Source organism: Conger conger, chromosome 9 (assembly GCF_963514075.1).
Source record: "Conger conger chromosome 9, fConCon1.1, whole genome shotgun sequence".
NCBI lineage: Eukaryota > Metazoa > Chordata > Actinopteri > Anguilliformes > Congridae > Conger > Conger conger.
In genome coordinates, this window is record NC_083768.1 from 17,357,505 (window position 1) to 17,384,118 (window position 26,614).

Sequence of the window (26,614 nt, forward strand, 5' to 3'; positions counted from 1 at the left end):
CAGGCGCAAACCCGTGCGTGTCATGGCGGCCAAGCACAGTGCCAGGGAACCCGCGCCTATGGGGAGGTGTGGCGGAGGTGTGTAAAGTGCCACCAAGACAAGCTCTCGTTCGCGTGCTCATTGTTATTGATGCGTGGGCCTGGCGGCTGTCTGCTGATGATAGCGCGGTACGGAGAGCGCTACGTGAGCGAGCGAGCAGGGTTTCTTAGTTGTGTTTCGGGGACCATGTCTGCTTTTATTTGACAAATGTGCCCTGCTGATGTTGCAAGTGACACCGAAAATAAATCAGCACGCAGCCCTTGCCAGCTGTACCGTATGGCTCTCACGTTGCTCAAATAATATACATTTATTCACCATCCCGTACACTCCACGTTGTACGCCACTGATCAAATGCTGTGGTATTACCTTTTTCAAGGAGGCATAATTCTCAGTAGGTCTCCTTGCAATGAGACACACGTATGATATGGCGAAACCAACCCATTTCTTATTGAAATTTACATTTAATAATCCCTTTGATTGCCCACAGATCTGAATAATTTTGATAATGTCCCCTTTCTCTTTAGTCTCCCAGTGGCCCCCTGTTACCGTGGTAATTACATAAACTAGCATGGGCTGTGCATGGCCATTAGTGCCCACATACCTCCTAATGCGAGCCTACAGGAACTCTGACTATAAATAAGAACTGAGCCGGCTGCTCACTGGAGCAGCATGATTGCTTATACCTCTCAGGCGCATTCACAGAGAAAAACATCACATTTCTAACATTATATTACTCTCTCACCGTTTATTGTCAATCTAATGTCACCAATTATGCATGTTTAAAATATCTAGAATCAATGTGGAAATGATTAAAGAACAATTGTGAATGTGCTACTTTGTAAGCCATATAAATTAGCTTCATTATCAGTAAAAAGAATTATAAGGAATTTGGGTGTGATTTCCCCCAGACATTCTTAGCATCACATACTTTTGTTGGAACACCCTGCTAGGCTTCAACTTCAAGGCTTCAAGGCTGCTATTTTTTTAAATTACTGGAAGCAGATTTCGTACAGTGTAAGGGTACACGTGAGACTGATTTCTACAAAGAATGAACTTCATCAGTGAGCTGTGACTTGAATATTATAAACCACAAGAATAAAAAAATTTTCTTTTGCAGGTGATACTTTTCTGTCTTTTCTTCCTAATCTGGACTTGTTAATTGAACTTCACGAGTCAACAGTCTGTCAACTACACCCACACGTAAGGGTCACCGCAGCTAATGCAAGCCCACCTGCAGGATTGTTACTTTTTTACACATTACAGTCCCCAGCATAGGAGAGTTAGCACCATCGCTAACTGGTGACAAGTTTGTAGATGCCTGTGAGGAGCAAGTGCATCTGTGATGACCCGAGGGCTTGTTAACTTCATCCTTACTCTACTCCTGGAAGGAGAAAAGCTCATTGAATACTCATAATAATGAGCACCATAGAGTCAAAGTTATGGTAATGTGAAGTCATGGTGATGGTGGAGATCGCTGTCCCTGATACTTGTGAGATCCATACTTTACTCACAGAAAAGGCAAGTAAAGGCTCATGTCAAAGTAAATGTCATTACGCTGTATTATTTCCGCGGAAGACGGCGCGACATGGAGCGGCTTTCATCGGCTTGCTTTATGTGTTTTCTGATAAATTCACCATTTATATTTACTGAAGCAATTCAGGTTAAGCGCTTCACTCAAGGGCACATCGGTGTCCTATCGAAATTCGAAGTTCACGCAACCAATACTTCACACCGCCGCTCTGGTATTATGTCTGTGATAAAAAAAAAAGATACTGTAGTCCGTTACTTTGTCCCCAGCAGCTCCGGAGTTTATCGGAGGTGGTCTTTTGATATGTAGCCGTGCCAGTGATCTGATAGTCTGGCCGCGTAGCTAATCAAGCAGCGAACAGGAAGCAGCTGAGTGGTGCTAAACCCCAGAAGAGACACTGAGTCTGGAGGCCTTCTATTGATTACCTGGTAGGCAGCAGAGATTCACATACAGGCTCGAGCGTTAGCCGGCTCAGTGGTGCATGTCCTCACCAGATTGTGCAATTCATATTCCTTCTGGTCGCCTGTACTCTTTTTTTTCCAGCCCATTTGAATTAGCCGCAGCTTTCAGTCTGGGAAATGTTTTCCGCGAGAGGTTTCGCGTACTTGCGTGTCCAGTACACGACGGTGACAGTGATTTAGATGACCGCGCTTCATTGGTCACGTTTTTTTTTTTTGTCACAATATTCTGTTACCGGGTAGCTATGGAGTTATGGGAATGACGGGGCTGCATGTTGCCAACATGTTTTGGAGGCTCTGAATCATTTTGCATTCATGCCCCACACGCTTCATCCATCCGGATGCCTCAGCTTTCATACGGAACTCCCTTCCCAACTGTCTCTGTCTGCAGAGACAACCATGGCTGGCTGTGACCATAGCACGTTCCAGCTCAGTACATTTGCTCAGTACATTTGCCGTGCTATGACTTACAGATTCAGAATTCAGGCTTTCCAGTACAACCCTTTTTCTGACATTAATGCATTCCTTGTCTTTGTCCATTATTATGACTCCATGTGCATGCGAGTGTGTGTGTTTTCAAAAAATACTTGATGCTAGCAGTCTTAAAAGCACTAAATAGTTTAAACAGTAGAAATACCCTATACTCTATATTTTGATTGTACTGCTGCTGGCAGTCGTTTAGCAGGTGCCCAGTTGTATAAAGGCTTAATAATAATTAACAGTGCTCACTGTTACTCAGCGAAATATCAATGTTGGTCCATGAATAAATAAACACATAAGTAAATTCATTACTAAATATTTTCCCATTTCCAGGTTGACATTGAAGGAGAAATAGGCGATGAGTGTTCAGCGCAGCACTCGGCCATCTTGCCGGTTCTTTCTTCCTCAGCTGCGGCACGGTGCACGGAAAGAGAGAGAGGGGGATTTTTTGGGCTCGCTGCTGCACCCCTGGCAACCAGCTGTCCCTCCGCCCGCCCCAGCCACGCTAGTCCTGTTTCAAGCACCCGCGCCGAGCGGTGCGTCGCAGATGGCCGGCGTAGAGCCACACCAAAACACACAAAGAAGAGCTGGCACACACCGAGGGGGGTCACTGTCTGAAGAACTGCCAGCTTCAAACTGCGTGTTATTTCTTTGGGACGAATGCGAGGAAACCACGGCAACGAAGAGGTCTCACCAGGAAATTTGTAATTCATAGTAAGTGACATCGTTTTTACCCGGCAGATTATCTGCAGATGCATGAAGGCACACAATGAAAGCTTCCCTGCTCTGCAAACTGTGTGACCAACCGGACATGCATAAATATTTACACTTCTCTCTGAACACAAGAAATGGAAGAAAGCAAGCAAATCCAATTTTGAATCTCACTACACACCTTAGCCCTCATTGCCAGCCACAGAAATGCGTGCACGCACACACTTACTCACACCCTCACACTAACACACACGTGCACACACACACACGCACGCTCACATACACACAAACGCATACTACACCTACCCGCTATAGCCATTACTGTAGCTGGAAGAGCAATATCCTTTTAAGCTCTAATTATTTTCCCCAATTGTTTACACTTTGGGGATCAGTCAAGTTTATTGCAGTAACACAACCACTGGTTGTAGAATGAATTGCACAAACATTTAGTTTTCTCCTCTTTTTGTCGCAGGTATTCTGGAGCTTAAATTAGCATTCCTGGCACTGCTGTTACCCCCTCATGCTGCTACTTTATATTTGAACCCTCTGTCTCTCCTTCTCTCGCTCTCTCTCACTCTCCCCTTCTCACTCTGTCTGTCTGACAGCCATGCTGAATGTTGTGCAGATAGAGACATTATTCATTCACATATCCCTACATAAAAATACTACACGGCTCCAGTAGTTATTTGATCCTCTGTATGAACATTTTTAATCCTTTTGACAATATGAAAGAATGCCCTTTTCAAAGCTTCTGTTTCTTCTCTCCTCTTTTTTTTAATTCTTCAGTGGCTGTTATTGATTTAGTGTTTGGTTCGACATGTAGCTATGTCTGAAATCTCGAATCCCTTCCCAGCAGCCTGAGTTCTTTGACACAGCTATCTGACAGAGAACGATAAACCTTGATGTTGCTTCAAGCTGTGACATTAGAACATTTATGTTAAGAGGACTGTAAACAACTCCATCTTACAAATCTGCTAATGATGAATATACAACCGAACATGTCTTTTTTCTTGAAAAAAACTGCATTCCTGGAAGCCATAATCCAGACATTTTTTCTAAAAACATATATTTTTTTAATGATTACTTCTCTTGAGCCAAAGGCCATGCAAGCACTGTGCAATACTATACCTCGTGCGGAGAGAATGTCTGAACACCTACGGTATACCTGTATAGTCTGAAATGCAAATGAAAATAACAGAGAGAGAAAAGAAAACAGATTTATGAAAAAGGCTGAGGTGTTTCGACTTTTCTAACAAGGTCTCCATGCCAAATGCAGCAGAAATAACTCATCTTCACAATTACATAAAGACATGTCCACTGCAGTTACAAATAAATTGCTCTCTCAGCAATGCTAATGTCGTGTGTGCTGAATGAAGTAATTGCACTTCCCCACAATACACAGAGTGGAATAATTACAATTATTCTGGAAAGAGGAGGCCTTTTTCCATTATGGATTTTGAAATGTTAATGTTTCTTTTTTTTTTGGCTCTTAATTTCAGCAATCAGTAGTTTGTGCCTGCACTGTCTAATCAAAAGGGACACTGGCTGGCAAGAGGAGCCCTTGTTCATTGTTTGCTATGACAGTCTGGTGGTTTTAAATCTTATAGCACCATCACAGTAAAAGCAAAGAGGAGAAACAAAATATGTAATTACCTCAAATTGAGCCTCTCTGCAATATGTAACTACCTCACATGCGGAGGACCGTTTGCATTAGCCGGGTCTGAGCGTGCCCGTTTCCCCTCCACTGACACTTCCTGTGCGGACGGAGAGGGGGTGACGTAATGTACACAGATGCATATTAAGCAGAGGGTCCCCAGGACTCTGATTAATGTGATTTATCCTTGACCAGATGGTGTAGAACAAGACCCATCCATCAAAATGAAAAGACCAATGAGCAATCCTCATGATGGTCCGTGTGGAACCAGAGGGGCACAGCCAGCGACTCCAGGTGCACGGTACTACAGGAGCCCCCCGACAGGCAAGCCAATGGCTGCCCTGGATTCTCCAGGTGGCACTGCATGTGTTGCCCGGACGACACGCGCACAATTGCCTTTATGTCGCTCCTGGATAAAATACACAGTTGCGTTTTTTATCGACATCCATGCCTGTGCCAGTGTGCTATTTGCTGTTTCCCCGGTTGGAGGTTGCAGTGAAATTCGGCCCTACTCATGAACAAAGCGTGAGCAGGCATTGTGTGAGCACCTCTTGGGCTCCCAGCCTATAAAAGAATGCATGTTGCGATCGCTCCAGGATTTGAAAGAATAGAATTGGGCCTATGCCCACAGCCCATTATCTTTATTGTGGCTCCTCATACGGTCATTTGTGAAGGCACCACGGGTTGTTACGTGAGAAAACTAAAATTCACTGATTTGCACAGTCACGTGTACATTCTGACTGTACTGCAGCAAGACCTGAACGACGGTATGTAGTGTAACACTAGAGAAATTGTGAAAACTATATAGTGATAATTTCTGTTCAAGTATTGGTAAATCATTCATTTTGTTATTCACTTCTTCAAGCTGTCGGTGCTCCTGTATTTTTGCTGTAAGGTGTTACCCTTTTTCAAAGAGTATTGCATATCATTCAGAGGGTATTGCATATTGTGGCTGTGTCACTACTTACTCTGGAGGGAAAGATATTGCCTTTTTGAAATTTTTGCATTGGTTATGTTGCTCCTGTGACAAAAAGGTAGTTTTATCAGTAGTCATTAGTCATTTTTAAATATTAGTATGAATATTAAGTAATTCTCCTATTGAAAAGACTACAAGCAATTACCTGGTGTTTGTATGCAGTAAAAGCTTCTTACCTCTACTGTATATAATTTAAGTGCTACATTTGTCCCTGAATGCTAAGCCTGTTTTGTACGATATAGTGTTTTTCTCACTTCTTATTAGAGAGGACTTTTATTTTTGTACAACATAAACCAAACTGGTGGAAAGTCAAGATAAGATATAGGAATAAACTGTCTTTTCTGCAATGACTTTAAACTCAAGCTCAGGGAGAACTTTTTTTTACTGTTGTTCTGGTGACTGTTTGTCCTGTTCAGCAACAACTGTCTTCAGCTGTTGGAAATGCATGGCAAAGAGTGCCCAGAAACACTCGAACGCAGGCGCTGTGGCAACCTTTCAGAGACCTTGTGACAAAACATTTGTGGCTGGCTGCTGCCAGACTCTCTCTACGCTTGGGTTCAGAACAGACGGGTAACAAGCTCTGCTAGTCATTTGAAGTTGCTCATTTATTATGAAGCCTCTGGAATTCAATGACTCGACAAAGGGAGAGAGATCTGACACGGCCGGATACACAGCTGTTCATTACGGAAGACTTCTCCCCATAATCTTGGCAACTCAAAGATAATGTATTCTAATGAACAAAATGAAGAAAAGCAGTTTCAGAATTATATGGATGAAAATTCACGTTTGTGCCAGGGAAAGTCTTGGCTGAGGTAGTCTTGTTATAAAACGTCTAAATGTTTTTTATCCATTTATCATTCTTCAGTCAGCACTCCAATGCATGAGCTTTCGTTGAGTATACAAATCTAATTTCAACAGTTCTTTCCAGGCCCTCTGTAATGATTTATATCTGCCTCAGCGGTTCATGTGGGTTTCCTTCTCTCACACTTAATCCTATTTGCAGCTGTGGTGAAAATATTCCCATAGCAAACTATAGGATCCCAGAAAGTTTTGCTTCACAGTACATTTAGTTAATGAACTTCATAGTTAATTAATGAATTTCATAATTACTAAAAGTACTGTATTCCATAAACTATTACCAGAGACCAAAGAAGTTGGGATTGGTTACGTAAGGAGACTCAAGTTCCACAATGTAATTTGTTCCAAAAAAGTTGCTATTCAGCACAAACTGAGAGGCCTGTTAGGCTTTTCTTTGAAGTAGGCTAATGGAATAAGAAGGCAAGTTTTTCTCTAATGTGAGGAGAATACAAAAATGGTGGAAGCGCATGCATGATGAATCAGTATGGTCTTTGCGTCTATAGGTGACAGCAGCTCTTGTGATGACACAACTGAACAGCAGAGGCTGGGTATTTTATGAGTGTACTGCAGTTGCTTTCATCTTTGAGGTGTCCTTAGTTTTCCTTTCCTTGAGAATTTTGAAGTGCCTGATTTGCATACCTTTCCTACGTGCATTAAAGCAAGCAAGGTATAAAGAGTACAGCCTCAGAAACTACAGTTGAGGCACACATTATTCTTGGAGCATAAATTAGTATGTTTGGGGAGGACAAAGTCTCCCTTTTTGGATGTAAATGACCATGTTTGAGGTGTAAATAATTTCTTTTGGTTTGTTCCATTCCTCCAGATGAAATGGTTTTCCACTCTTAAAGGAGTTTCATGGTGGTTGAATGTGACACTTGCCAGTTGTCTTCAGGCAACAATAAAACCATTTTTTTTTACTATAAAAGTTCACCCAAACTATCCGGGCGTGGTAATGAGAACTGTCAATTAACTATGCTGTGCCCCCACTTTCCTGTAGGCCAGCGGTGTAAACTGTGGGTCATGAGTCATAGGGGAGGAATAAGGGGAGTGGTTATCCTTGTGTGACATACTACTAGGAGAACATTCTCAACCGGTTGAAAATATGATGATAAATTTAAAACGCATACTACTCCAAAACTAAAGAATGGGCATATTTAATACTTTCATCGTGTTTCTTCAATGCCCTCTTGTGCAAATTACATATAAAAAGCAAGAAAGTGTGACCAAGCGCCATGTTACTCCTTTAAAGACCAGGGGTGTGCCTGCCTTTCTGAGGGGAGCGGACAGTGGCCACCTGCTCAGTCTGTCTCCATCTGGTGAGTGTGCTGCCCTGGAGATCCCCAATGGGGAGGTGGGTAGTGCGATGTAATTGTGTGCACATCTGTAGGAGGGCAAGCAGGGTGGAACTGAAGTAGGCCTCCCTCTGTCAAACACATCAAACCAAGACCTGATCCTGATGGGTCCGAAGCCTCACTCTTTGGACCACCAGAGACATCCATGGCTGTGTTAGAACTGCGGTGATACTGGTGGCAGTAAGCATGCAGATAGATTACATATAAGCAAATTAAGTTAAACAATTCATCATTTTGAATTCAACTTTGCTTGAAAACATTTTTTTGAAGGGACAACGCACAATAATCAACATTTGTACAGATGAATGTACTCTATATGAAAGTGCCAGGCAAGGAAGATTTATTCACAATTTAGGGAGCCACAGCTCTGAATCCAGCCCAGCCAACAATGAATTATTGCCGTTTATCTGGCTAGACAAGGTAGACAGTCCAAGGAACCAAGCAACCAAAGGCTACTAAATGTACTAGCATTGAGAACATTCTCGTTTAACAATCTGGAGAAAAGGGTACATTTACTTCTACCCTTGACAATAGAGGTGGTGTTTGTAAATAATAATCGTTAAGTCCACTCAGTAGGTATAATCTGAGAAAGGATATTGTTACAGTGCAATGAGGCCAGCTGTGAAACATGGACCTCCACTTTATCTGATGTAGCCTAGAAAATATCAACTCTCAACTGAAGAGCTTCACCAACTGTTACTTAACTGGAAATAAAAATATTCCAAATGTCCGTCACCAAAAGGAAATAGTGACCAAGGGGAATGGCATGCCCATGCCAGACTCAAATAAACACCTGACATTTATATACATGTCTTTTAGTTGCTCATGGAATCCCCTTTTTATGTTTGTGGATGGGCAAGGGTTGCCACTTTTCATGAATGTGACATTCTATAATGGATACTCATATCTGGCCCTCCTATCCAAATCCAGCCCTGATTTTATTTTCTCCCAGGTAATTCACTGAACCAGTAGTGCTACTAATTGGCCAGGTAAAGGGAGGGTGTAAAACTATCATTTCTCAGTTCCTGAGGATAGTGATTTGAGAAATGGGGCTATAGACCGTGAAAACACTTGATTCATCTTGCCTTTGTGCCAACCAAGAAGACCAGAAGGCAGGGTTTACACTTGTTGAAAGTGTTTCATAGCATCCATTACGCAAGACAAGCTCTGTGAAGGGTTGGAAAGCACTGTATGTGAATCCAAAACGATTACGTGTTTGACCCAGGTCTAATCCAAACTATGTGCCAGATTGAGGTAAAAAGCTCACTTTCATCTGTAATGACAAACAGGCATAATTAAGTTGCACGTATGAGCGCAGTATCACAACAGCAGCACAGCACGCAACAGAGGAGCACGCAGCCCAAGAGACTGGAGCCCAGTCCATTCCTGGAACGCAATGGCCTACAGCGGACATGATCTGGTCTGACGCAGGTTGTCGGACACCACACTGCACCACAGTGCTGTGGCTGAAACTATTTCAGTATGCTGAGGGAGGTACACTCTGTCTGTATCCCTTTATTCCCGCTCATAGTTCTGGGCCAACTGCGATTAGCAGGGCTCAGATGCAGCGCCTGCCAAATTCAGTACACTGTGAAATCTGTTTCTACTTTTTCTGAAGAAAAAAAAAACATTGATAATATTTGATTTAACACATTGCTTTCTGTACTGAATTCATATTCGCAGGCTTAGCCCCCTCCAAAGATGATGTGCAGTACAGTATGTGCAGTTCCCATGGACACGTCTCCAAAAACACTCCCTTTATCTTTCCGGTGGCGTAGCGAATCGGTGACTACCCAGGCCAGTGATGCCGTGACAGGGGGTGTGGCAGCGGTGAAACTCATACAATATAAGTCTGCTGAGTCGCCTTTGAAGTCCCAGGGTGCACTGGGGTTATTGGCAGTGGAAGTATGAAGGTTTAGTTGGTCTGTTCAAAGCTCCCACTTGACAGAGGCTCCAACCGCATGGACGTGACACAGTCTGACGCGATCTATCATGTGACTTCTGGAACCACACCCCTTTCATTCTCTCTCCCTCTCTCTGTCTCTCCCCCTTCTCCTATGAACTGAAATGAATTAATGTATTGTACCAGATGAAGAGTAATGCTTAAAAGTATTGAAGAAATGTTCAACCTTTGCACCTGGTAAAATGCTGTACGCAATTAACATAGGCTGAGAAAAGCCAAAAACCTGTTTTATTTTAATTCATCGGTGGTTATTTTCCATCAAGTATTTGTGTCCACATTTTTCCTTTCACCTCTTCTGACCTTCATACATTTTAAATCAATTACACCCATTTGAAACTCATTAAATTATGAAGTATCAAGTGTTGGAATACATTTTTCTCAAAAGAATGACCTCATTCATATTGAACATAAAAGAGCCTGACCTCACCCACTGGACTTTCTGGCAACATCCACACCAAGTTCAGCTTTGTCTAGTCGGTCTGATATGATAATGGTAGACTGCTATTACAGTATACTGTATGACCTGCCTATATCGGTCCTTAGGAATGGATCAGATGCAAGAAATATGTCTGAAACCACAAGTGCTTGGCTTGAAGTTCAGTGGTGCAGCATTTGCGACCAGGCCCTCCTACTATGAAGGGACGTGCTTTCTGCACTGAATTGCCTGTACAAACCCTTTGTCATGAATATGAGATGGACCAAGAGAGGTCAGGTCATGGATCTCTGCCTCTCACTGTTGCATTGTTCATTTCTGCCACAGGGTTCAGTGTTATGGAAACAGAGACAAGAGAGAATTTAGATAAAATAAAAACCCCTATGAGTTTATTACTTAGGTACGTTAGGTCTGCTAAAAGTCTACTAAAATGTAAGGACTGGCATGTATTACAGCACTTGACTACGAGAACAAAGAGTGGGCAGCACTGCAAGAGTACAGTAAGCCCTGCAAGAGTACAGTACAGTACAGTATGTACATGAAAAATATACCTTGTGGGTTTTAGTTTTTTCCACATACTGTGTGAGGTTGCCATGGACACAATGGATAGATAGAGGCTTCCTTATTTGGGGATTCTGCAGATGCTTCCAGAAAATAAACAAAATGCAGAGGTAACTGCACATCTTTCTACTGTGGGTATAATTACAGTTCTGTTTCAGCCTAAACCAGCAACCAGCAGTTGTGAAAATACGTTTATAACGATCTGTTCTTAAGGGCAGGCATAATGTAAATTGGTTGATATTTTTTTTGGTGGTGGGTGAGAGAGATGATCTTACATTGGCTCACTGCGGCAATATGTCTCCCCTTCTCAGAGGAGATAGGGTGTCTGAACGGCTATGTTTCCTTCACTAGAACCCAATGGAGATGCTGTGGCAGGACCTAAAACAAGCAAGTTCATGCTCAGAAATCTTCAATTTATTTCTGCTACCAGTTATATAAAGTACTTTTCTGACAGGGGTGATAGTGGTGTTTGATAATGAAATTGTAATTTTTTAAAATGTGTCCTGTGTTTACACAGGTTCTCTTTGCCTAATATTATATTTTGTCTAAAGATATGGAACCATTCCCAAGCCAAGGAGAAAAGAAAAAGTCAAAAGGTACGATTGAAAAGTTCCTCACCCCTGGCTAACGGTAACGTTAACTTTTATGTCCTTTGCTGTGGAAAGGCAATCCACGAGAGAACGAAGCCTCTCTGACTGCTATAAATGTGAATTCCTGCGTTTCTATTTCCAAAGCACGATTGGGCTAGAATTGCATTGTGATGATCCAATGAATTATCATGTTTGTGTAGGCAGCTAGAACAGTTTTTACAGTCATTAAATCAGGTAGTCAATGCACTTTCTCTTTTAGAATACATGGGTGAGTGCCCTAGCCTTTCTCTCAATGTTTTTTTCTTTTCTCTGAAGAAGTGGTCCCTGGATAAACTTCGGCTGATATCTCTATACGTCCTGACGGAATGGGAAAAGTAATTTCTCAGGCCTATTCTAGTCTGGCTTATGTTAGCAGAACACTCCTGTTAACAGTCACAACTGACAACTGTCAGGTTATTTCCAGTTACTTTACAAAACATTTGTTTTACAAAATATGAAATAGTTAAAAATGTGTGTAATTTTTTACTTTAAAAAATGTTATTCTCTAATAGGCTATACCAAAACAATGTTATGTGGTGGTAGGCTATTTTGTCAGACAGTTACACTGTTTACAGTGGGCCAAGATATGTTCATGTGCAGGTGCATTTGGTGGGGATGGCTTGGAAAATAATGTTTGCCTAGTGTCACCTGACCATTTAACCTGGCCGTATCCACAAGTCACTTGTTCAGGAGGAAGCTGCCTCATCTGAATTACCTGAAGGTTATGGGAAGATATAAAAAAACAAAATGTAAATACATCCTCAAGCCATGAGCATGGTTACCCAAATTTTATATGTTTGCTCATTCTATGTTTAAAAATGCAACCCTGACAACCTGTTAATACATTTTATTGAAGGGGCTTTTAAAAATGCTATTCAAACAAATTGCTTAAGCTTTGGTAACAGCATTGAGCAAAATCCAGTCATCGTCAGCAAAGAAACTGATTGGGATATTATTACCTGAGAAGGGTAAACACATTTTTTTGAATGGCTAAATACATAAAAATGCAAAAAAATAATAATAACATTTAATATTTAACAAGAGTTACAAGGACAAAATGGCACCCTAATCACCAAAATGCATATATTATATATCAACTGCAATTGTCTTCTCATAACGCAAAATCTGGATCTCAAAAAGGCCTTGCTTTGAAAATCAGATAACAACATTGCTAAATATTAACACTGAAACAGGAAATTAGATTTTTTTTCTTCTTTTCTGGGGTAAACTGTTCATTGTGATTCAAAATGGTAAATGCTCATGTGTATTCACTCTTCCCCTCTACTATGCTTTTGTGTCGTTGCAAAGAATAGGGACTTCTCATACAGAAAAGCTTAAAAGAGGCTGCCCCTGTGAATTGTGTGGTTTAAAAAGCATCGAATTCAAGATGCTGTATTGCGGTCAACTCAAAATTACTTAAACTCATCCTTCAAGCACCCTAACATTTTGCACTGTACCTCGAACACAGTTAGGAATACTGAATTATTGTTTATAAACATGTGACAATCCTCTTCTCATGCAAAATGAATGTGTCACATACATATGTTATCTATACTCTTTCAACTCCCATGATTATGATTATCCTTTTGTGACACAAAAAATATAATTCGTAGAACATGTGACAATGGATTCAGTAAGTTCCCCTCAAGTCACCCCATCTTCAGTTTAAATCTGACTCAGGTTTTAATCCCCCTGCACCAATCTACTTCAAAGGAGGGATTTAGGAGAGAGCGCAGTCACCAATGACTTCATCTGCATCACAAGATGCTTTGGCTTCCAAATGCTGCAGACATGCACTGGATCCCTGCTGCCCACCTCAGATGCCTTTTTTATTCTTTGCACATGTTTTGGAGGCCTGTATTTGTGTGTGTGTGAATGTGTATGTGTGTGTGTGTACATGTGCGTGTGTGTGTATGTATGTGTATGGGTGCGTGTATGCCTGTACCCCAATATGTGTGTCTGTGCATGCGTGTGTATTCCAAGTGGCTTCCAAGTGCTGCAGACATGCACTGGATCCCTGCTGCCCACTTCAGATGCCTTTTTTATTCTTTGCACATGTTTTGGAGGCCTGTGTTTGTGTGTGTGTGTGTGTACATGTGTGTGTGTATGTATGTGTATGGGTGCGTGTATGCCTGTACCCCGATATGTGTGTCTGTGCATGTGTGTGTATTATTTATGCCTGTGTGTGCCTGTGTGTATGTGCACCTTCATGTGTGCGTGTGTGTGTGTGTGTGTGTGCACCGGTGTACATGTGTGTGTGTATCTATGTGTATTGGTGTGTGCATGCGTGTAGCCCAATATGTGTGTGTGTGTGCATGCGTGTTTATTATGTATGCATGTGTGTGCCTGTATGTGCATGTGCGCCCCCATGAGTGTGTGTGTGTGTTTGTGTGTGTGCATCCACATGTGAGTGTGTGTGCGCGTATGTGTATGTAAGCAGCAGGTAATCTCCCCTGCACTTCAGGCAGGATGTGACAGTGTGTCAGAGTGTCTCTTTCTGCTGTCAGTGTGGGGGCCTTTAGGGATTGGTCAGGGCAGATTTTAGGTGATAGGTGACCTGTGTTCAGGTGAGGGGGAGGTGCTGAGATTCATCCACAATCTGTCACTCTCAGGCTGAAACTTAATTTACCTGACATGAGAAAGGTACTAAGGTGTGTAAAATAATACAATACCCCAGAGTATCACTTGCACTAGAAATGCCGATTTCATTTCAATTCATGTTATTTTATTTTGTTATCTACAACCAGCTTTCTCTCCCGGTAAATTATGTGAATTAATCTTAAATAAAGATGTTTTTAATGATGTTTTCAGGAGTGTGGGTTGAAATGTGCGTTTTGCTATTTATGGATTTGACTGATTTGATGCTTCCCTTATTGATGAACTTAGGCACTTGTAAGTGGCTTTGGATTAAAAGCGTCTGCTAAATTAGTAAAATGTAAAATAGTACACGATGTAAAAAAAAACAAAAAAAAACCTTTACGTGCTTGTGCCGTCTGCTTTGTGAATTGAGCAGTCCCCATCCATGCATGAGTAACCGCCCTCACATTCACACCTTATCCCACAATGTCACCGGGACTGACGGACTGAGGAACGATGTCCTCCACAAAACCCGCTACCGCAAGGGAAATGCTCGTGTGACAACCAGGGCCCCTCAAAGTCAAACTGGAAAGAGAAAAAAGAGGAAAAATCTCACTTGTGCTGAACTCATTTCATGTGAGAACACTGAATAGGATGTGCAGGGCTGCAGACTCGCTGTCCTTGGAACTGTATTTCAGTCAGATAAATGTTTTTTTTTTACTGTGATTGTAGTATTTGTGAGGTTAAGATGAGAGAGGGGGTAATTTCTGCACAAATGCGATGCTTCAAGGGTTGGAATGGAAAGCAAAGATCCTTTTTAGCATTTGTCAGTATTTTTGAAAAGCCCCTATGAAACAATGGCAATGTCCTGTGACCTTCAAACGATAAAAGGGCTGGGGGGAAAAGAAAACAAAGTCTTCCATTCAAATCCTCTGCCACAAGTGTACATCTTCTTTTCTGTGTTGTGTTTTCATTTTTCAATGTGGTTTGTATAGATTAGTCTATTAGGATGTTTTCTTGAAGTGTACTTAATTGCGAGCTTTGCAGCTCATAAATAGCTGTAATTAAATGGGATTTGGGTTACCGTGCCTGAGTCTCCTTGCCCTGTAATCAAGGGAGCCTGAAAGGCTTTCGTGAATGGCGAAGCGATGCATGATGGCTTATCGAGAAAAAAAAAAGCACACAAAGCCTATCTCCACGAAAATTATTGTGCAGGTCTCCGAACAAAAGGCATTACATTTTGATATTAAACAATGAGCCATGAAGAATGTCTCAGGCTTTTTGAGATTTAGTTGGCTGGGGCGAGCCGAGGGATTCTTGAAAGTGCATGAAACAAACATGTCTGGCCCCGGCTGTGGAGGAGTGTGTTGCAGATGCAGAAGGTGCACAATCAAAAGGAGTTCAATCAGCAGAGATAAGCCGTGACAGCGGCCTCCAGGAGAGCAGCTTGACCCAGAGGTACGCGTCGCCCCTCCCCATCCGCTCGCCTCTACCCTTTCATCCCCTCTCTTCAAACGGAAATTGTTTTATTTAAAAGTAGAGACACGGAACATGAAACCATTTATTTTCAACAACATCTTTTCGGAGTTGCACTTTTTGTGTTTGTAAGGCATATAGGCTATGCTTAGTAGAAGCCAGGACTTTTCTTTATTCTCTTCTTCCTCTATTCTATATTATCACATAATGACACTTGACATTGGACAACAATATTTCCCGGCAATCTCTGCATTTCAGAAAATAATTCAAGTCCCACCAGACCACAAATTTTTTAAGCAATATGTTTTCTGTAGCATGGACATAAAGGCTCAGTCTTACATTATCACTGACTATTGTACAAGGATAATAGCCATAGTCAAGATGAGTTTGCTTATTGAACAACATATAAAACATACAGCACTAAGAGAATAAGCATATATATTTTTCAATGTTGAGCGAGTGTCTTGAATGGAAAGGCCTGTGTATGAGTCTTTTTTGTGTAGGGAAGAGGGTCACAGCTCCTCCCAGACCACGAGCCCAGTGCAGCTGCACGTCCTATAGCTTCACCACTGGACTCATTTCACAACATCCTGACATCCATAGCAATTTACGACTCAAGATTCAAATTTGGATGCTAGCATTATAGCTACCCGTTATCAATTAAGTCAAATTAAAATGATACTGTTTGGCCACAAGCCAGTCCTGGGTGTTATAAAAGTATAATTGTAAGTTGTTGCTTATTACAAAATGTCAGCTAAAGAGGTCTGTTACTGCTACCAAATGTTATCTTAATTGTTAAAAATCTCTATCTTGGTATCATATTGAGATTGTGATAATAGTGCAAAATATCATGATGGGCATTTCAGGCCATGTTGCTCACCCCTACCGCATGCACTTACACATTTAGCTTTCACTTCAAACATGTTCTAATCAAATTCCAACAGTGCAGATAAAAAAACCAGCCAAATCAGTATATAACTGACTTTGACTTGATGTAATGATGAAATGACTTGTCATGGCTTTGTACTCGCCAGTAGGCAACTGTGGTCTGAGCATGATTAAAATTTGAAGTGTATAAAACATGATACTGTACCTTCATTAGGCTTTTAAATGGTTGCTTATTTTTATTTTCTAGTATTCATGCTTTTGTTCTTCATTTCATAGATGTAGACCAGAGGATGTAGAAGCAAGGTAGCCACATTGATTAAAGTGTAATACTGTAAGGAGAGTGAATTGTTGGGTGAATCTATTTTGGAGACAGACAGGATAACATTTCCAGAATGTACCATCATTATTTATAAATAGCACAAATTTCTTTCAAATCTTTTCTTCTTCTGCATATTAGAACATTACAGATGCCATCCCAAGGGATCGTCCTTTTTTCTCATTTTGTTCATGTTCTGGTCCTCCGTGGTGTGCCCGTCTCCCGGGTGTTCAGAACTGCTCAAACGGCGGGATCTTTGTTATCGGGGAGATGAGCGGCAGTGTTCTGATGAAGTTTCCTCCCAGCCCCTCTCTCTCTCCCTCTCTCTCTATCTCTTGCTCTCTATCTCTATCCCTCTCTCTCTCTTTCTCTCTCTCTATCTCTCTATCTCTATCCCTCTCTCTCTCTACCCCCTCTCTCTATCCCTCTCTCCCTCTTTCTCTCTCCCCCTTTCTCTATCTCTCTCCCCCTTTCTCTATCTCTCTCTCCCTCTTTCTCTCTCTCACCCTCTCCGGCACTCCAGGGCTGTCTGCAAATTAGCGGCAGAGCACACCTCCTCTGTCACCTCTGGGGAGAGGAGCCGCACTTGGCCCCAGGGCCCACACCTCAGCATCGGCGATGGGAAATTACTGCCAGCAGACACAGACAAAGAGCGCAGAGGCGGACCGCCGCGCCGCTTTTCTGCAGCGCCGCCGCCCGTGAATTTCGGCAGCTAATGCGGCTAATTGCGCGCGCGTCGGGGGAGAGGAGAGGGGCTTAAACGACAGAGCGGGCTGCCTTTGTCGCGCTCTGTAAAGCCACACAAGGTAAAAAGGCTTAAAAGCCACTCTTAGGCAACAAAACCTGACGTGTATTGTGGGTGAATGGTGCCATGAATGCTTTTATCCATACAGGGTGCTTCACTTGTCCCCCCCCCCCACTTATTTCTGTTTTCATAACCAAGGAACCTACGAAAATTTCTTCCCGATCACAACAGAAGCTCACACTGTTCTCTTTGTGTAATGCACCTAGTGTACGGTTTTATTTTTCTTTGTTTCTGTCTTTTGCATCATTTATTGCCAAGCCAAAAATCCCTGTGAAATGGTCGTGATCAGAGCATGGTTTCAGCGAATGAGAACCATCTCAAGAAATGTAATCAAAACGCATTTGCGCAATTGTTATCTTCAGAGCTGTATCTCTCCATGGTGCAAACTACAGAAAGGGAATCAAAGCTGAGCAGATTCTCCCAAAGTTAGCTCCTCTCCAGTGTCAACAAACAGGCATTAAAAAAAACATGTAAAGAGAGGAGGAATGAAAGCCATCGTTTGCAACGAGCTGTGCAGTGCGCTCTTTGGAAGCCTTGAGATTAATGGAGGAACTGCCAGAGACCTTGGCCAAACACTTTGGTCAGCTAAATCCCCACCACTGCACTTATACTACCTCTGATTTAGCTCTGCTGCCAGCGCAGTTATGTCCTATGTAAATTAACGTATAGCTGCAGACATTAGAAACGAGACCACAGAATAAACAGTGCAGCTGAGAATGCTGGGATACACTGAGGAGGGCTGCAGGCTGCTTAACTCAGAGAACAGTGAAGAAGTGGTCTGAGAGGTCTCCTCCTGGTGGGGTCTACGATGGAGACCTCAGTAGATAATGCAGGCCAGGGTCAGAGGGTCCTGTTTGTCTTCATCCTGCTCCCGGATGGGGCCTCCACCCCTTTAGGCTGTGATAGCATTCGATGTTTCCATTCCCTGTTGCTTTATTTTGCGCTGATAGGCGATGCCTACATCTCCACACCAGAGGGGGAGGGGGATGGAAACATACATGGCCTGATCCACTGAAGGCCAGAAGGGAATGGGGGTTGGTAAAGTGAGGCTGAATAACGATGAAAAGCATTCGCAACACATGTATTAATTTGGCAGATAATCTTATCCATAACATCTGACCAGCACAGAGCATACAAAGAGGTTGGATGAATATAGATATAAGAACTGACTGCATCTACAGTACAATAAAGTAGTATTGTAAAAAAAATTAAGAATAAACTGTAGTGAACATTGACTATATGGATACAGTACGTGCCACATTCTTGCTGTATTCCCAGGGCTGCGTACCTGAAACATTACGTTTCTGAACCATTCATAGAACATCTGAACACGTCCATGCATGACTTGTATATCCTTTTTATAACCTCCGTTTTCAGACAGGAAGGAGAAAATGACTCCCTCTTTCAATCCCACTGAAGGATCAAAGCGAAGAAAAAAAGAGAGACTTTCACTGTCGGGGGAAGAAAGAGGAAACGAGGCTGAAAAAAGTCTGGTGGCGGTTTTTTTAAGGGCCTTTGTTAAATGGAAGTCATCTGCTGATGAGCTGGAAAGGGCTGGATTCCGCGCATGTCTGGGTCAGACTCAGCACTGCCCTCAGCCTGACAGCCAAGCTATGAGTCATCCCGCGGAGTGTGAGAACAGTGAGTCTGGAGAGACAGCTGGGGGCAGAGGCTGTGCGGGGCCAGCCCTGTGCGGGGCCACAACAGGCCGCCCAGGAACCCGGAGCTGGGGACGCCAGCCTGGAAACGGCTGGGAGTGGGAAGAGGAAAGGAGAGGATAACGGAAGACAGGGAGAGTCAAAAAGAGACACTCTCCCAGCTTGGCACCGTGAGCCCCGGCGCACAGGCCCATTGTTCACAGTTTTGCCTGAGAGAGGTGAATTTAACGGCGGAGCGATTGCTCCAGCGTCGCCTTTCCCACCCTGTAGCCATGTTTGGTCCGGGGTCCAACTCGCTCCCCATGGGGTTGCATCGCCCGAGAGGCAATTCCGCTCGCGAAATTGCTCAAAGCACGAAAACGTGAAGCGAGAAAATGCATTTTTTTCTCATCTCTCTGTGACGATTCTCAGACAGGAGTGTGGATGTCGAGAGGAATATTCAGCAGGGGTTGTTCGCGCGGGAGTGGCGAGCTGTGAAAGCGTAGCCGCCGCACCGCTGAAGTGGAGAGAATCGTAAACGTCACCATAGGCCCCCTTGTCAGACGCCTCTCAGCATTGGGACTATATTGTCGAATGGCAGTGACATGGAAAATCCTCTCATCAACAAGCAGACAGCGTCAGGGGCTGGATGTGCTTTTCAATGAACGGGTCGCTTTCTCCACTCATTGCCGGTTCGCGTATCCCAGAATGCACCACGCAGGGCACAGTCCTTGACTCGATTCTGAACGCCACTTACTGGCTAACATGGAGATTTAATTACCAGTTGTAAATCATATCCCAGTGTGGTGCAGATTATATACCAGAGGAGACAAAAAACACATGATTTTCTTTCTACACAGGCTTTTGCACCTTTTACTTTGCAGTCTACTTTCAGTGGCTGTGAATTTGACTGTGTTAACAGATAATTAGAAATTCTCAAAACAGACTTAGTCATGTGTGATTATATTTAATGAGGAAGGGAAAATGTGGTTTTACGATTTCACAAGCCTGCAATACTGTATGTCCATTTTGGCAGGCTTTGAACAATTCCCCTTGTGCTCTGAATCTGTGTTATTCATTCACGCCAAACACGATGCATTCAAACAAGTACAGCAAATGTAAACATTTCAATGTAGTAAACAGCTAATATTTTATTGCAAATGCATACAATTTCACCAGTGCTCTTTTTGATAATTATTGTGTTAGAAAGGTTTATTCAATTTATGAATAAAGGATAACAAACTGAGGGGAAAAAAGACAACCTTACCTTGAAATAGCTGTTGTAAACATGAAATAGATGGTGTAAACTCTGCTGGGCAAAAAAAAATAAAAAGAGAGCGAGAGAGAGGATCAAACAGCAAATTATAACCTTTGGAAAGAGGTCCTCCGGCATATTCTTCTTGGCACATCAATAACTAATAAAAAAATGAAAGGCTTGTCCACTGGGGGGAGGATTCTTGACCCCATAGTGTTATCTGGCTCAGGCTACACCCGTCCTGTCTCTATGACAGCATCTACGGAGAAAAAGAGGAAGCTCCTCACCCCCTCCCTCTACCTCCAGGCCCCAGGAGGCTCACTGCTCTGTTTGCCCGATAGGCCCTCGGGGTTCTGGCAAGTTCTCCTGCTGTCTGCAGATTAGAGCACTTTTTAGCAAACATTTGAAAAGATGGTTACCAGTTTGAGCCTATTATTAAAGAATGCTGGCCTATGGTACAGTACCGACAAGACTGGCTCTCCTTAGACTTGATAAGACTCCATCTGTTTTAATGGAATTATTCCGGCCTGAGGTGGTTTTAGCATAGAATGTGCATCAGGCAGCAAAATGTCAGTTTCATATTCGCCAATTATAGGAGGATTGGGGGATTAATTTAACGAGTTTAGACACCAGTCTTATCGTTGCCACTCTAATCTTCTTACCTCAGTCACAGCAGCTGACTTGGGTATTAGGAAGAGAGAAGGAGAGAGAAAGGGAAAAAAGAGGGAGAGGGAGGAAGAAAATTGATCAATCCTTGCTCGGAATGGCATCATCTACCGATAATGCGAAGGGATCAGCAGCCCCCCTCATATTGTGCTCACAGTGTGATGTTTAAGAGCTGGGCTTGGGTTCCTTCGGAGAATTTTAACAAGGCTAGAATGACAAACAAAATATATGCCCTTTCTCCCTGATGAATTTCCAACTACTCTTTCATTCCGCATACAGGGCTACGAGGCAGTAAATCCTTTTATCAGTATTGTTTCCACTGCGCTGCGCCCGTCTCTCCTTTCCCTTCCCAGATGTTTTTCCTCGTCTCTCTTGATGTGTCCCACACGCAGTTTGATTTGATCAGCGGCGAGCTGCGGGAGATGGGGAGTGATGGGGTCAGTTCATATGTGGGACAGAGCTGTCACGAGCTCGCAGGGCCAGGCCGCAGACGTGTGCCGCCGGCCACCCGGCACTCCCGCTACCCCGCTCCCGACCGCCCCTCCCCCCCCCACCTCACACTCCCTGTCCCCTCTCCCCAGACATTCATGCGAAAGTGCAGCGGTCAGCCCTTTGCGCTGAAGCTCCTCCGGGGATCCCTCGTGGCCAGTCGTGTGTGTTTTTTACGCCCGTCGTGAAACAGCCAGAGTGCCGCGTGGAGGACGTCTGAAGCCGTGCCAACGAGTCCCTGAGGAAGTTTCGCGGGTGTTCGGCTCCGCTCTCGCCTTTACGTGAGCATTGTCTTCCCTTGCTGTTGCGTGATGTGTTTATCAAAGGGGTTACATTTTAATAGAATGCGTTAAATCACTTGATATCTTCTGGGGTTTGATGAGCAGAAGCAAAAGGCAGCTGGGATACTACAAAAGCTGACGAGGCTGAATAAGTTAACTTGCCCCTAAAATTTTAAAATAAATAGTAGCTAGTCAATGACCCATTTGACAAGTATGTATAGAGAATGGACACTAGACTCCATCCAGACAGGTCATTTGGAATGCCATATTAACATAAAACATTTTGATTTGTCTACATTTATAAATTATTGATACGATGTAGTTTACTGGTGCATGTACACTCTCTGTCACCAGTTCATATTTGAAGTTCAAAAATTATCCCCTCTTTAACCCTATCCACTTTGCCCCTTTGTGGTTGACGTCCCAAATTATGGTTGTGTTCATATTTATAGAATACAAAAAATTGTGACAAAATAACTTGCTGGCGATGCCAGATCCGCTAGTGAAAACAGCATTTTAGATGCTTATCAGCCTCTTATTTGAAAAACTCCAGCCTCCCCCTCGCCATGCTCACAGTTTACAAGCCTCACCTCAACAAGAAAATACATATTCTAACAATCCTTGAGACCATTTTTCTATGTAAAAAAATCATGTTCCAATATAAGGACAAAAATATAATAATATAAATATAAAAAGCATAATTTTTTTCTTACCTCTCTATTATTGCATGTCCAGTCAACATCTCTGGTTTGGTAGAAGTCTGTTTAGCTAATTATTCGATATAGACATATTTATGGAACCAATTGTCCCACCTGGTTGTGAAGCTACAACTGTATTCTGACATTGAAGTTTATTTAATAATCCGTTAAGCCATTTTAGAAAAAACTATATATTTGCTGGGACTATACCTAAGCGGATGGCTTCCTGAACTACTTTTTATTGTCACATAGCTAATTTCAGTACTAAACTAATGTAAAACATGGTAAGCTTCTACAGGGTTTCCTACCCTTTCCAACAACATATAATGTGTCATATTCAGGTGATGGACAGTTTACGAATATCACTGCATCTGCATAGCAGAATGAATATACAGACATGCGTAATTACAGAATTTGGACTTGCTGTAGATAAACCTGTAAATTAAACTGGCTAACGGGGGTCTGGTTAACCTAATTTTGAAATAAAGTACCATTTTATATGTGATTCAGGTTGGTTAGAAAAGCATTAGTGTTAGTAATCCTTTTTGGAGAGCTTTTTGGACACTTTGGGCATACTTCATGAAAACATACTGAAGTATGCCCAAATAGTGAATAATTTAAGTAATCAAAAAGCATATAGGTTTGCTGTGCAAGATAAATCCAGTGGCAATCTGCACACAATCTACACAGCACTTTTTTAGGAATTTATTAGACTTCTTTTTTAGACTTATTATGTCTTCTGCTGCTGTAGCCTATCCACTTACAGGTTTGGCGCATTGTGTGTTCTGAGCATTACTGTCACCTACCTGTCAGCTTCGACCAGTCTGGCCCTTCTCCTCTGGCATCTTTCATTAACAACACATTTCCGTCTGCTGCTCATTGTGGGTTTTTTGGGGGTTTTTTTCGCACCATTCTCAGCAAATTTCGAGACTGTTGTGCGTGGAATACCAGGAGATCAGCAGTTTCTCAGCATTTTGTCTGAAAAACAGCTGAACCTATTGACCACGTCTGCATGCTTATATGCATTTAGTTGAAGCCACATGATTGGCTGATTAAATATTTCCATTAACAAGCTGGTGTACAGGGCTACCTAATAACGAGTGTATAATGCAGTAAGCAGTGAGCAGTCCTCACATTTCTTGAATATAGCTTGAATATTTTCATATATGTCTTAGTGGTCTGGCTGGCAGTGTCATATGTCATGATACTTCAGGAGAAAAACCCTGCACTCATATTTAGCAGTTAATAGAGTGTATTAACACTACTGTTTCTAAGTCTCATGTGAGTGAGCTGTTTAATGTTTGTGGGGGAAAAAAACATAATCAAACCCTAGTTTACTGATTTGTGGTCATTGTCCAGGGCATCATCTGTGCTTGCATAATACATCACACATTTCACACTTGTATGAAATCCTTGTGCTAGCGACACCTGCTAACAGCAGCAGAGATTAGGCACATAGCGGGTCTCACTGGAAGTGATCCGCCCTCTGACAGCTGTTGACTTTGACTGAATGAGAAGGCTGGATCTCCAATGACCTTGAGAAGCTGGAAGTGTTAACTGGCCTTTCTGTGCTCTGACCAGCTTCCACATTTACACTAGCTTGTATGGAAAGAATATGCCTCTCCGGGTCAGTTCACTCAAGGCAATGCCAAAGGAATGATGCAAAACATCAGTGATAGTGAACAAAATGAGAAGAAAATGGACTTCTAATAAACTGTAGTTTATTATTTATCTGAAGAAGCTTTTTCTGAAAAATACAAGATGACAAGTAATAGGCTCTAAACATAATTTCTTCTGAAAATATGTTTATCCTGGAATGTATTCTTAATATACCACACAAGTATATTTAATAAAAGCCACCACTTGGCTTCAGCATGCAACCTACTTTTGATTTCCACCCCCCACCCGGAGCAACCATGCTCTTAAGTTGTCAGCCCGATGCCAAGATCTACACTTTAACTGCAGTGGCTTGGCTATTTCATGTGATTCTGGCAACACTGTTATCACTGCTACACTTGTCAGAAATGCTTTTACCTTCCAGCCAATTTGACTTGACTTCCTGGTGCATATAGCAAAAAATATAGAACAAGGTGCATACATCCATGTGAAAACTTTCACAGGCTACCCAGGAGATAAATTGTTTTTCGCAATTCATAGTTTATTAAATATTTGACAGGTAATCTAACCTTTGTGAAAATGCTACAGCAACCAGCTGTATAATTCTATCCTATATAATTCTGTTCTATTGATGGCGGTTAATGTATTTATACCGATAGTTTATGTGATGAAGGTCTAAGGTGAGTTCCCAGTGTCTTTGGAGCAACAGAGTGAAAGCAGTTATATTGCTACACAAATGGATATCACATGCTACACTTGCACTTTGCACATTTAATTCTGAGGATAAGTCCATTTTCACAGAGTTTGAGTTTGGCATAGTTACTGTATGGTGTATACAAGCTTTAAAATGTAAAATCAGGTTATGAGTTTGAGTGGAGTGCCAAAGCTGGTTACGCTTGCATAACTGCTGGCTGTCTTTTTCAGAATCACCCCCCGCATGTTGAGGCCTTGGATAAATCTCACAGGTTTCTTACATATCACATGGCTTACCAGTGTATATATTTCATATGACAGCCCTTCAGCTTTTCTGCAAAAGCTCTTGTGTGCTCAGCCACAAAGCAGCTGTAGCTTCTACAGCAATGGACACCCCTCTTTGTTCATGTCATCTACTCTTGTATTTTTAAACGAGGTTTCAGAAATTCTGTGGTGAATGCCATGTCTGTCACTGGCACTTATTCCAAATATCTGCTCATGGCTTCTTTGCTTTAAAACATTTCAATAGTCTCCAACCAAGTTGCAAAGAAATACCTGATAGTCATGAAGCTTGATATTAGAAAATTCCATGAATTCAGTTTGCTGAGCCAGACCTAGGCATTACGATTCCGTTCTCAGCACAGGCATGAATTAATGTATCCCAAGGTATAATGTATTTCTGTCACTTGTGTAACAATTTTTATATTAAACAAGGACTGTGATTATTGATTTGCACTGATTTTAAATGATTCACAGATTATCAGTTTTACATTTATGCATACAGTATGCTGTTTCTAAGTGTATGTATTGGTGTCTCGATAATTCCTTTGACGTAATTCAGGAAACTGCAAGCAGCAGACTGTGGGCCCTTCTAATAATGCTCCATATATGTTTCCGAATGCCAAATGAAATGTGTAATAATGGTGACTGATTGTTGTTTCAGTTTTGTTCTCCTGCTAAGGTGGTGATAGTCTGTAATGGTAGCTGTTCACAGAGCAGCTTGCTTACTCATACTAACACAGACCAGAACAGCACAGACTGTACAATCACTGAGGATACAGCCACCGTTTGCCTCATGAGTCATCGCAGTGCCATTTACTGTTAGAAGGGTATGTTCTAGACAGAAAAGCTGGTACAGTGTGAGTGGGCATTAATTTATTTAATTGTGTAGCTTTTTAAAATAATTTTCTATCCTGATGAACTTAAATAAACTCTTTCCCCAAGTCAAATTATCTGAACAGTACAAACTGTATCTTCATATCTGCTTTCATAAGTTATGTAAAAAGTATGCCTCATTCCAATTCCTTTGGTATTTGAAGCAGACTGTGAGCACCATAATGTTTGTGACAAAGACATATTTCTTCTTGATTTGGCCTTGGAATTAAACCATTCACTTGTGGTTAAAGTGAATTTTATTTATTTAAGTTATTTTTACGATTGGTTTCATCATGTAGAAATCAATATAATTTTTATACACCCCCCTATTTCAGGCCACTACAAGGTATAAGTATTAATGTTATCTAAATGGAAGTAGTCATTTTTAGTTCTTTGTTGCAGGAAATAGGCTGTCATAC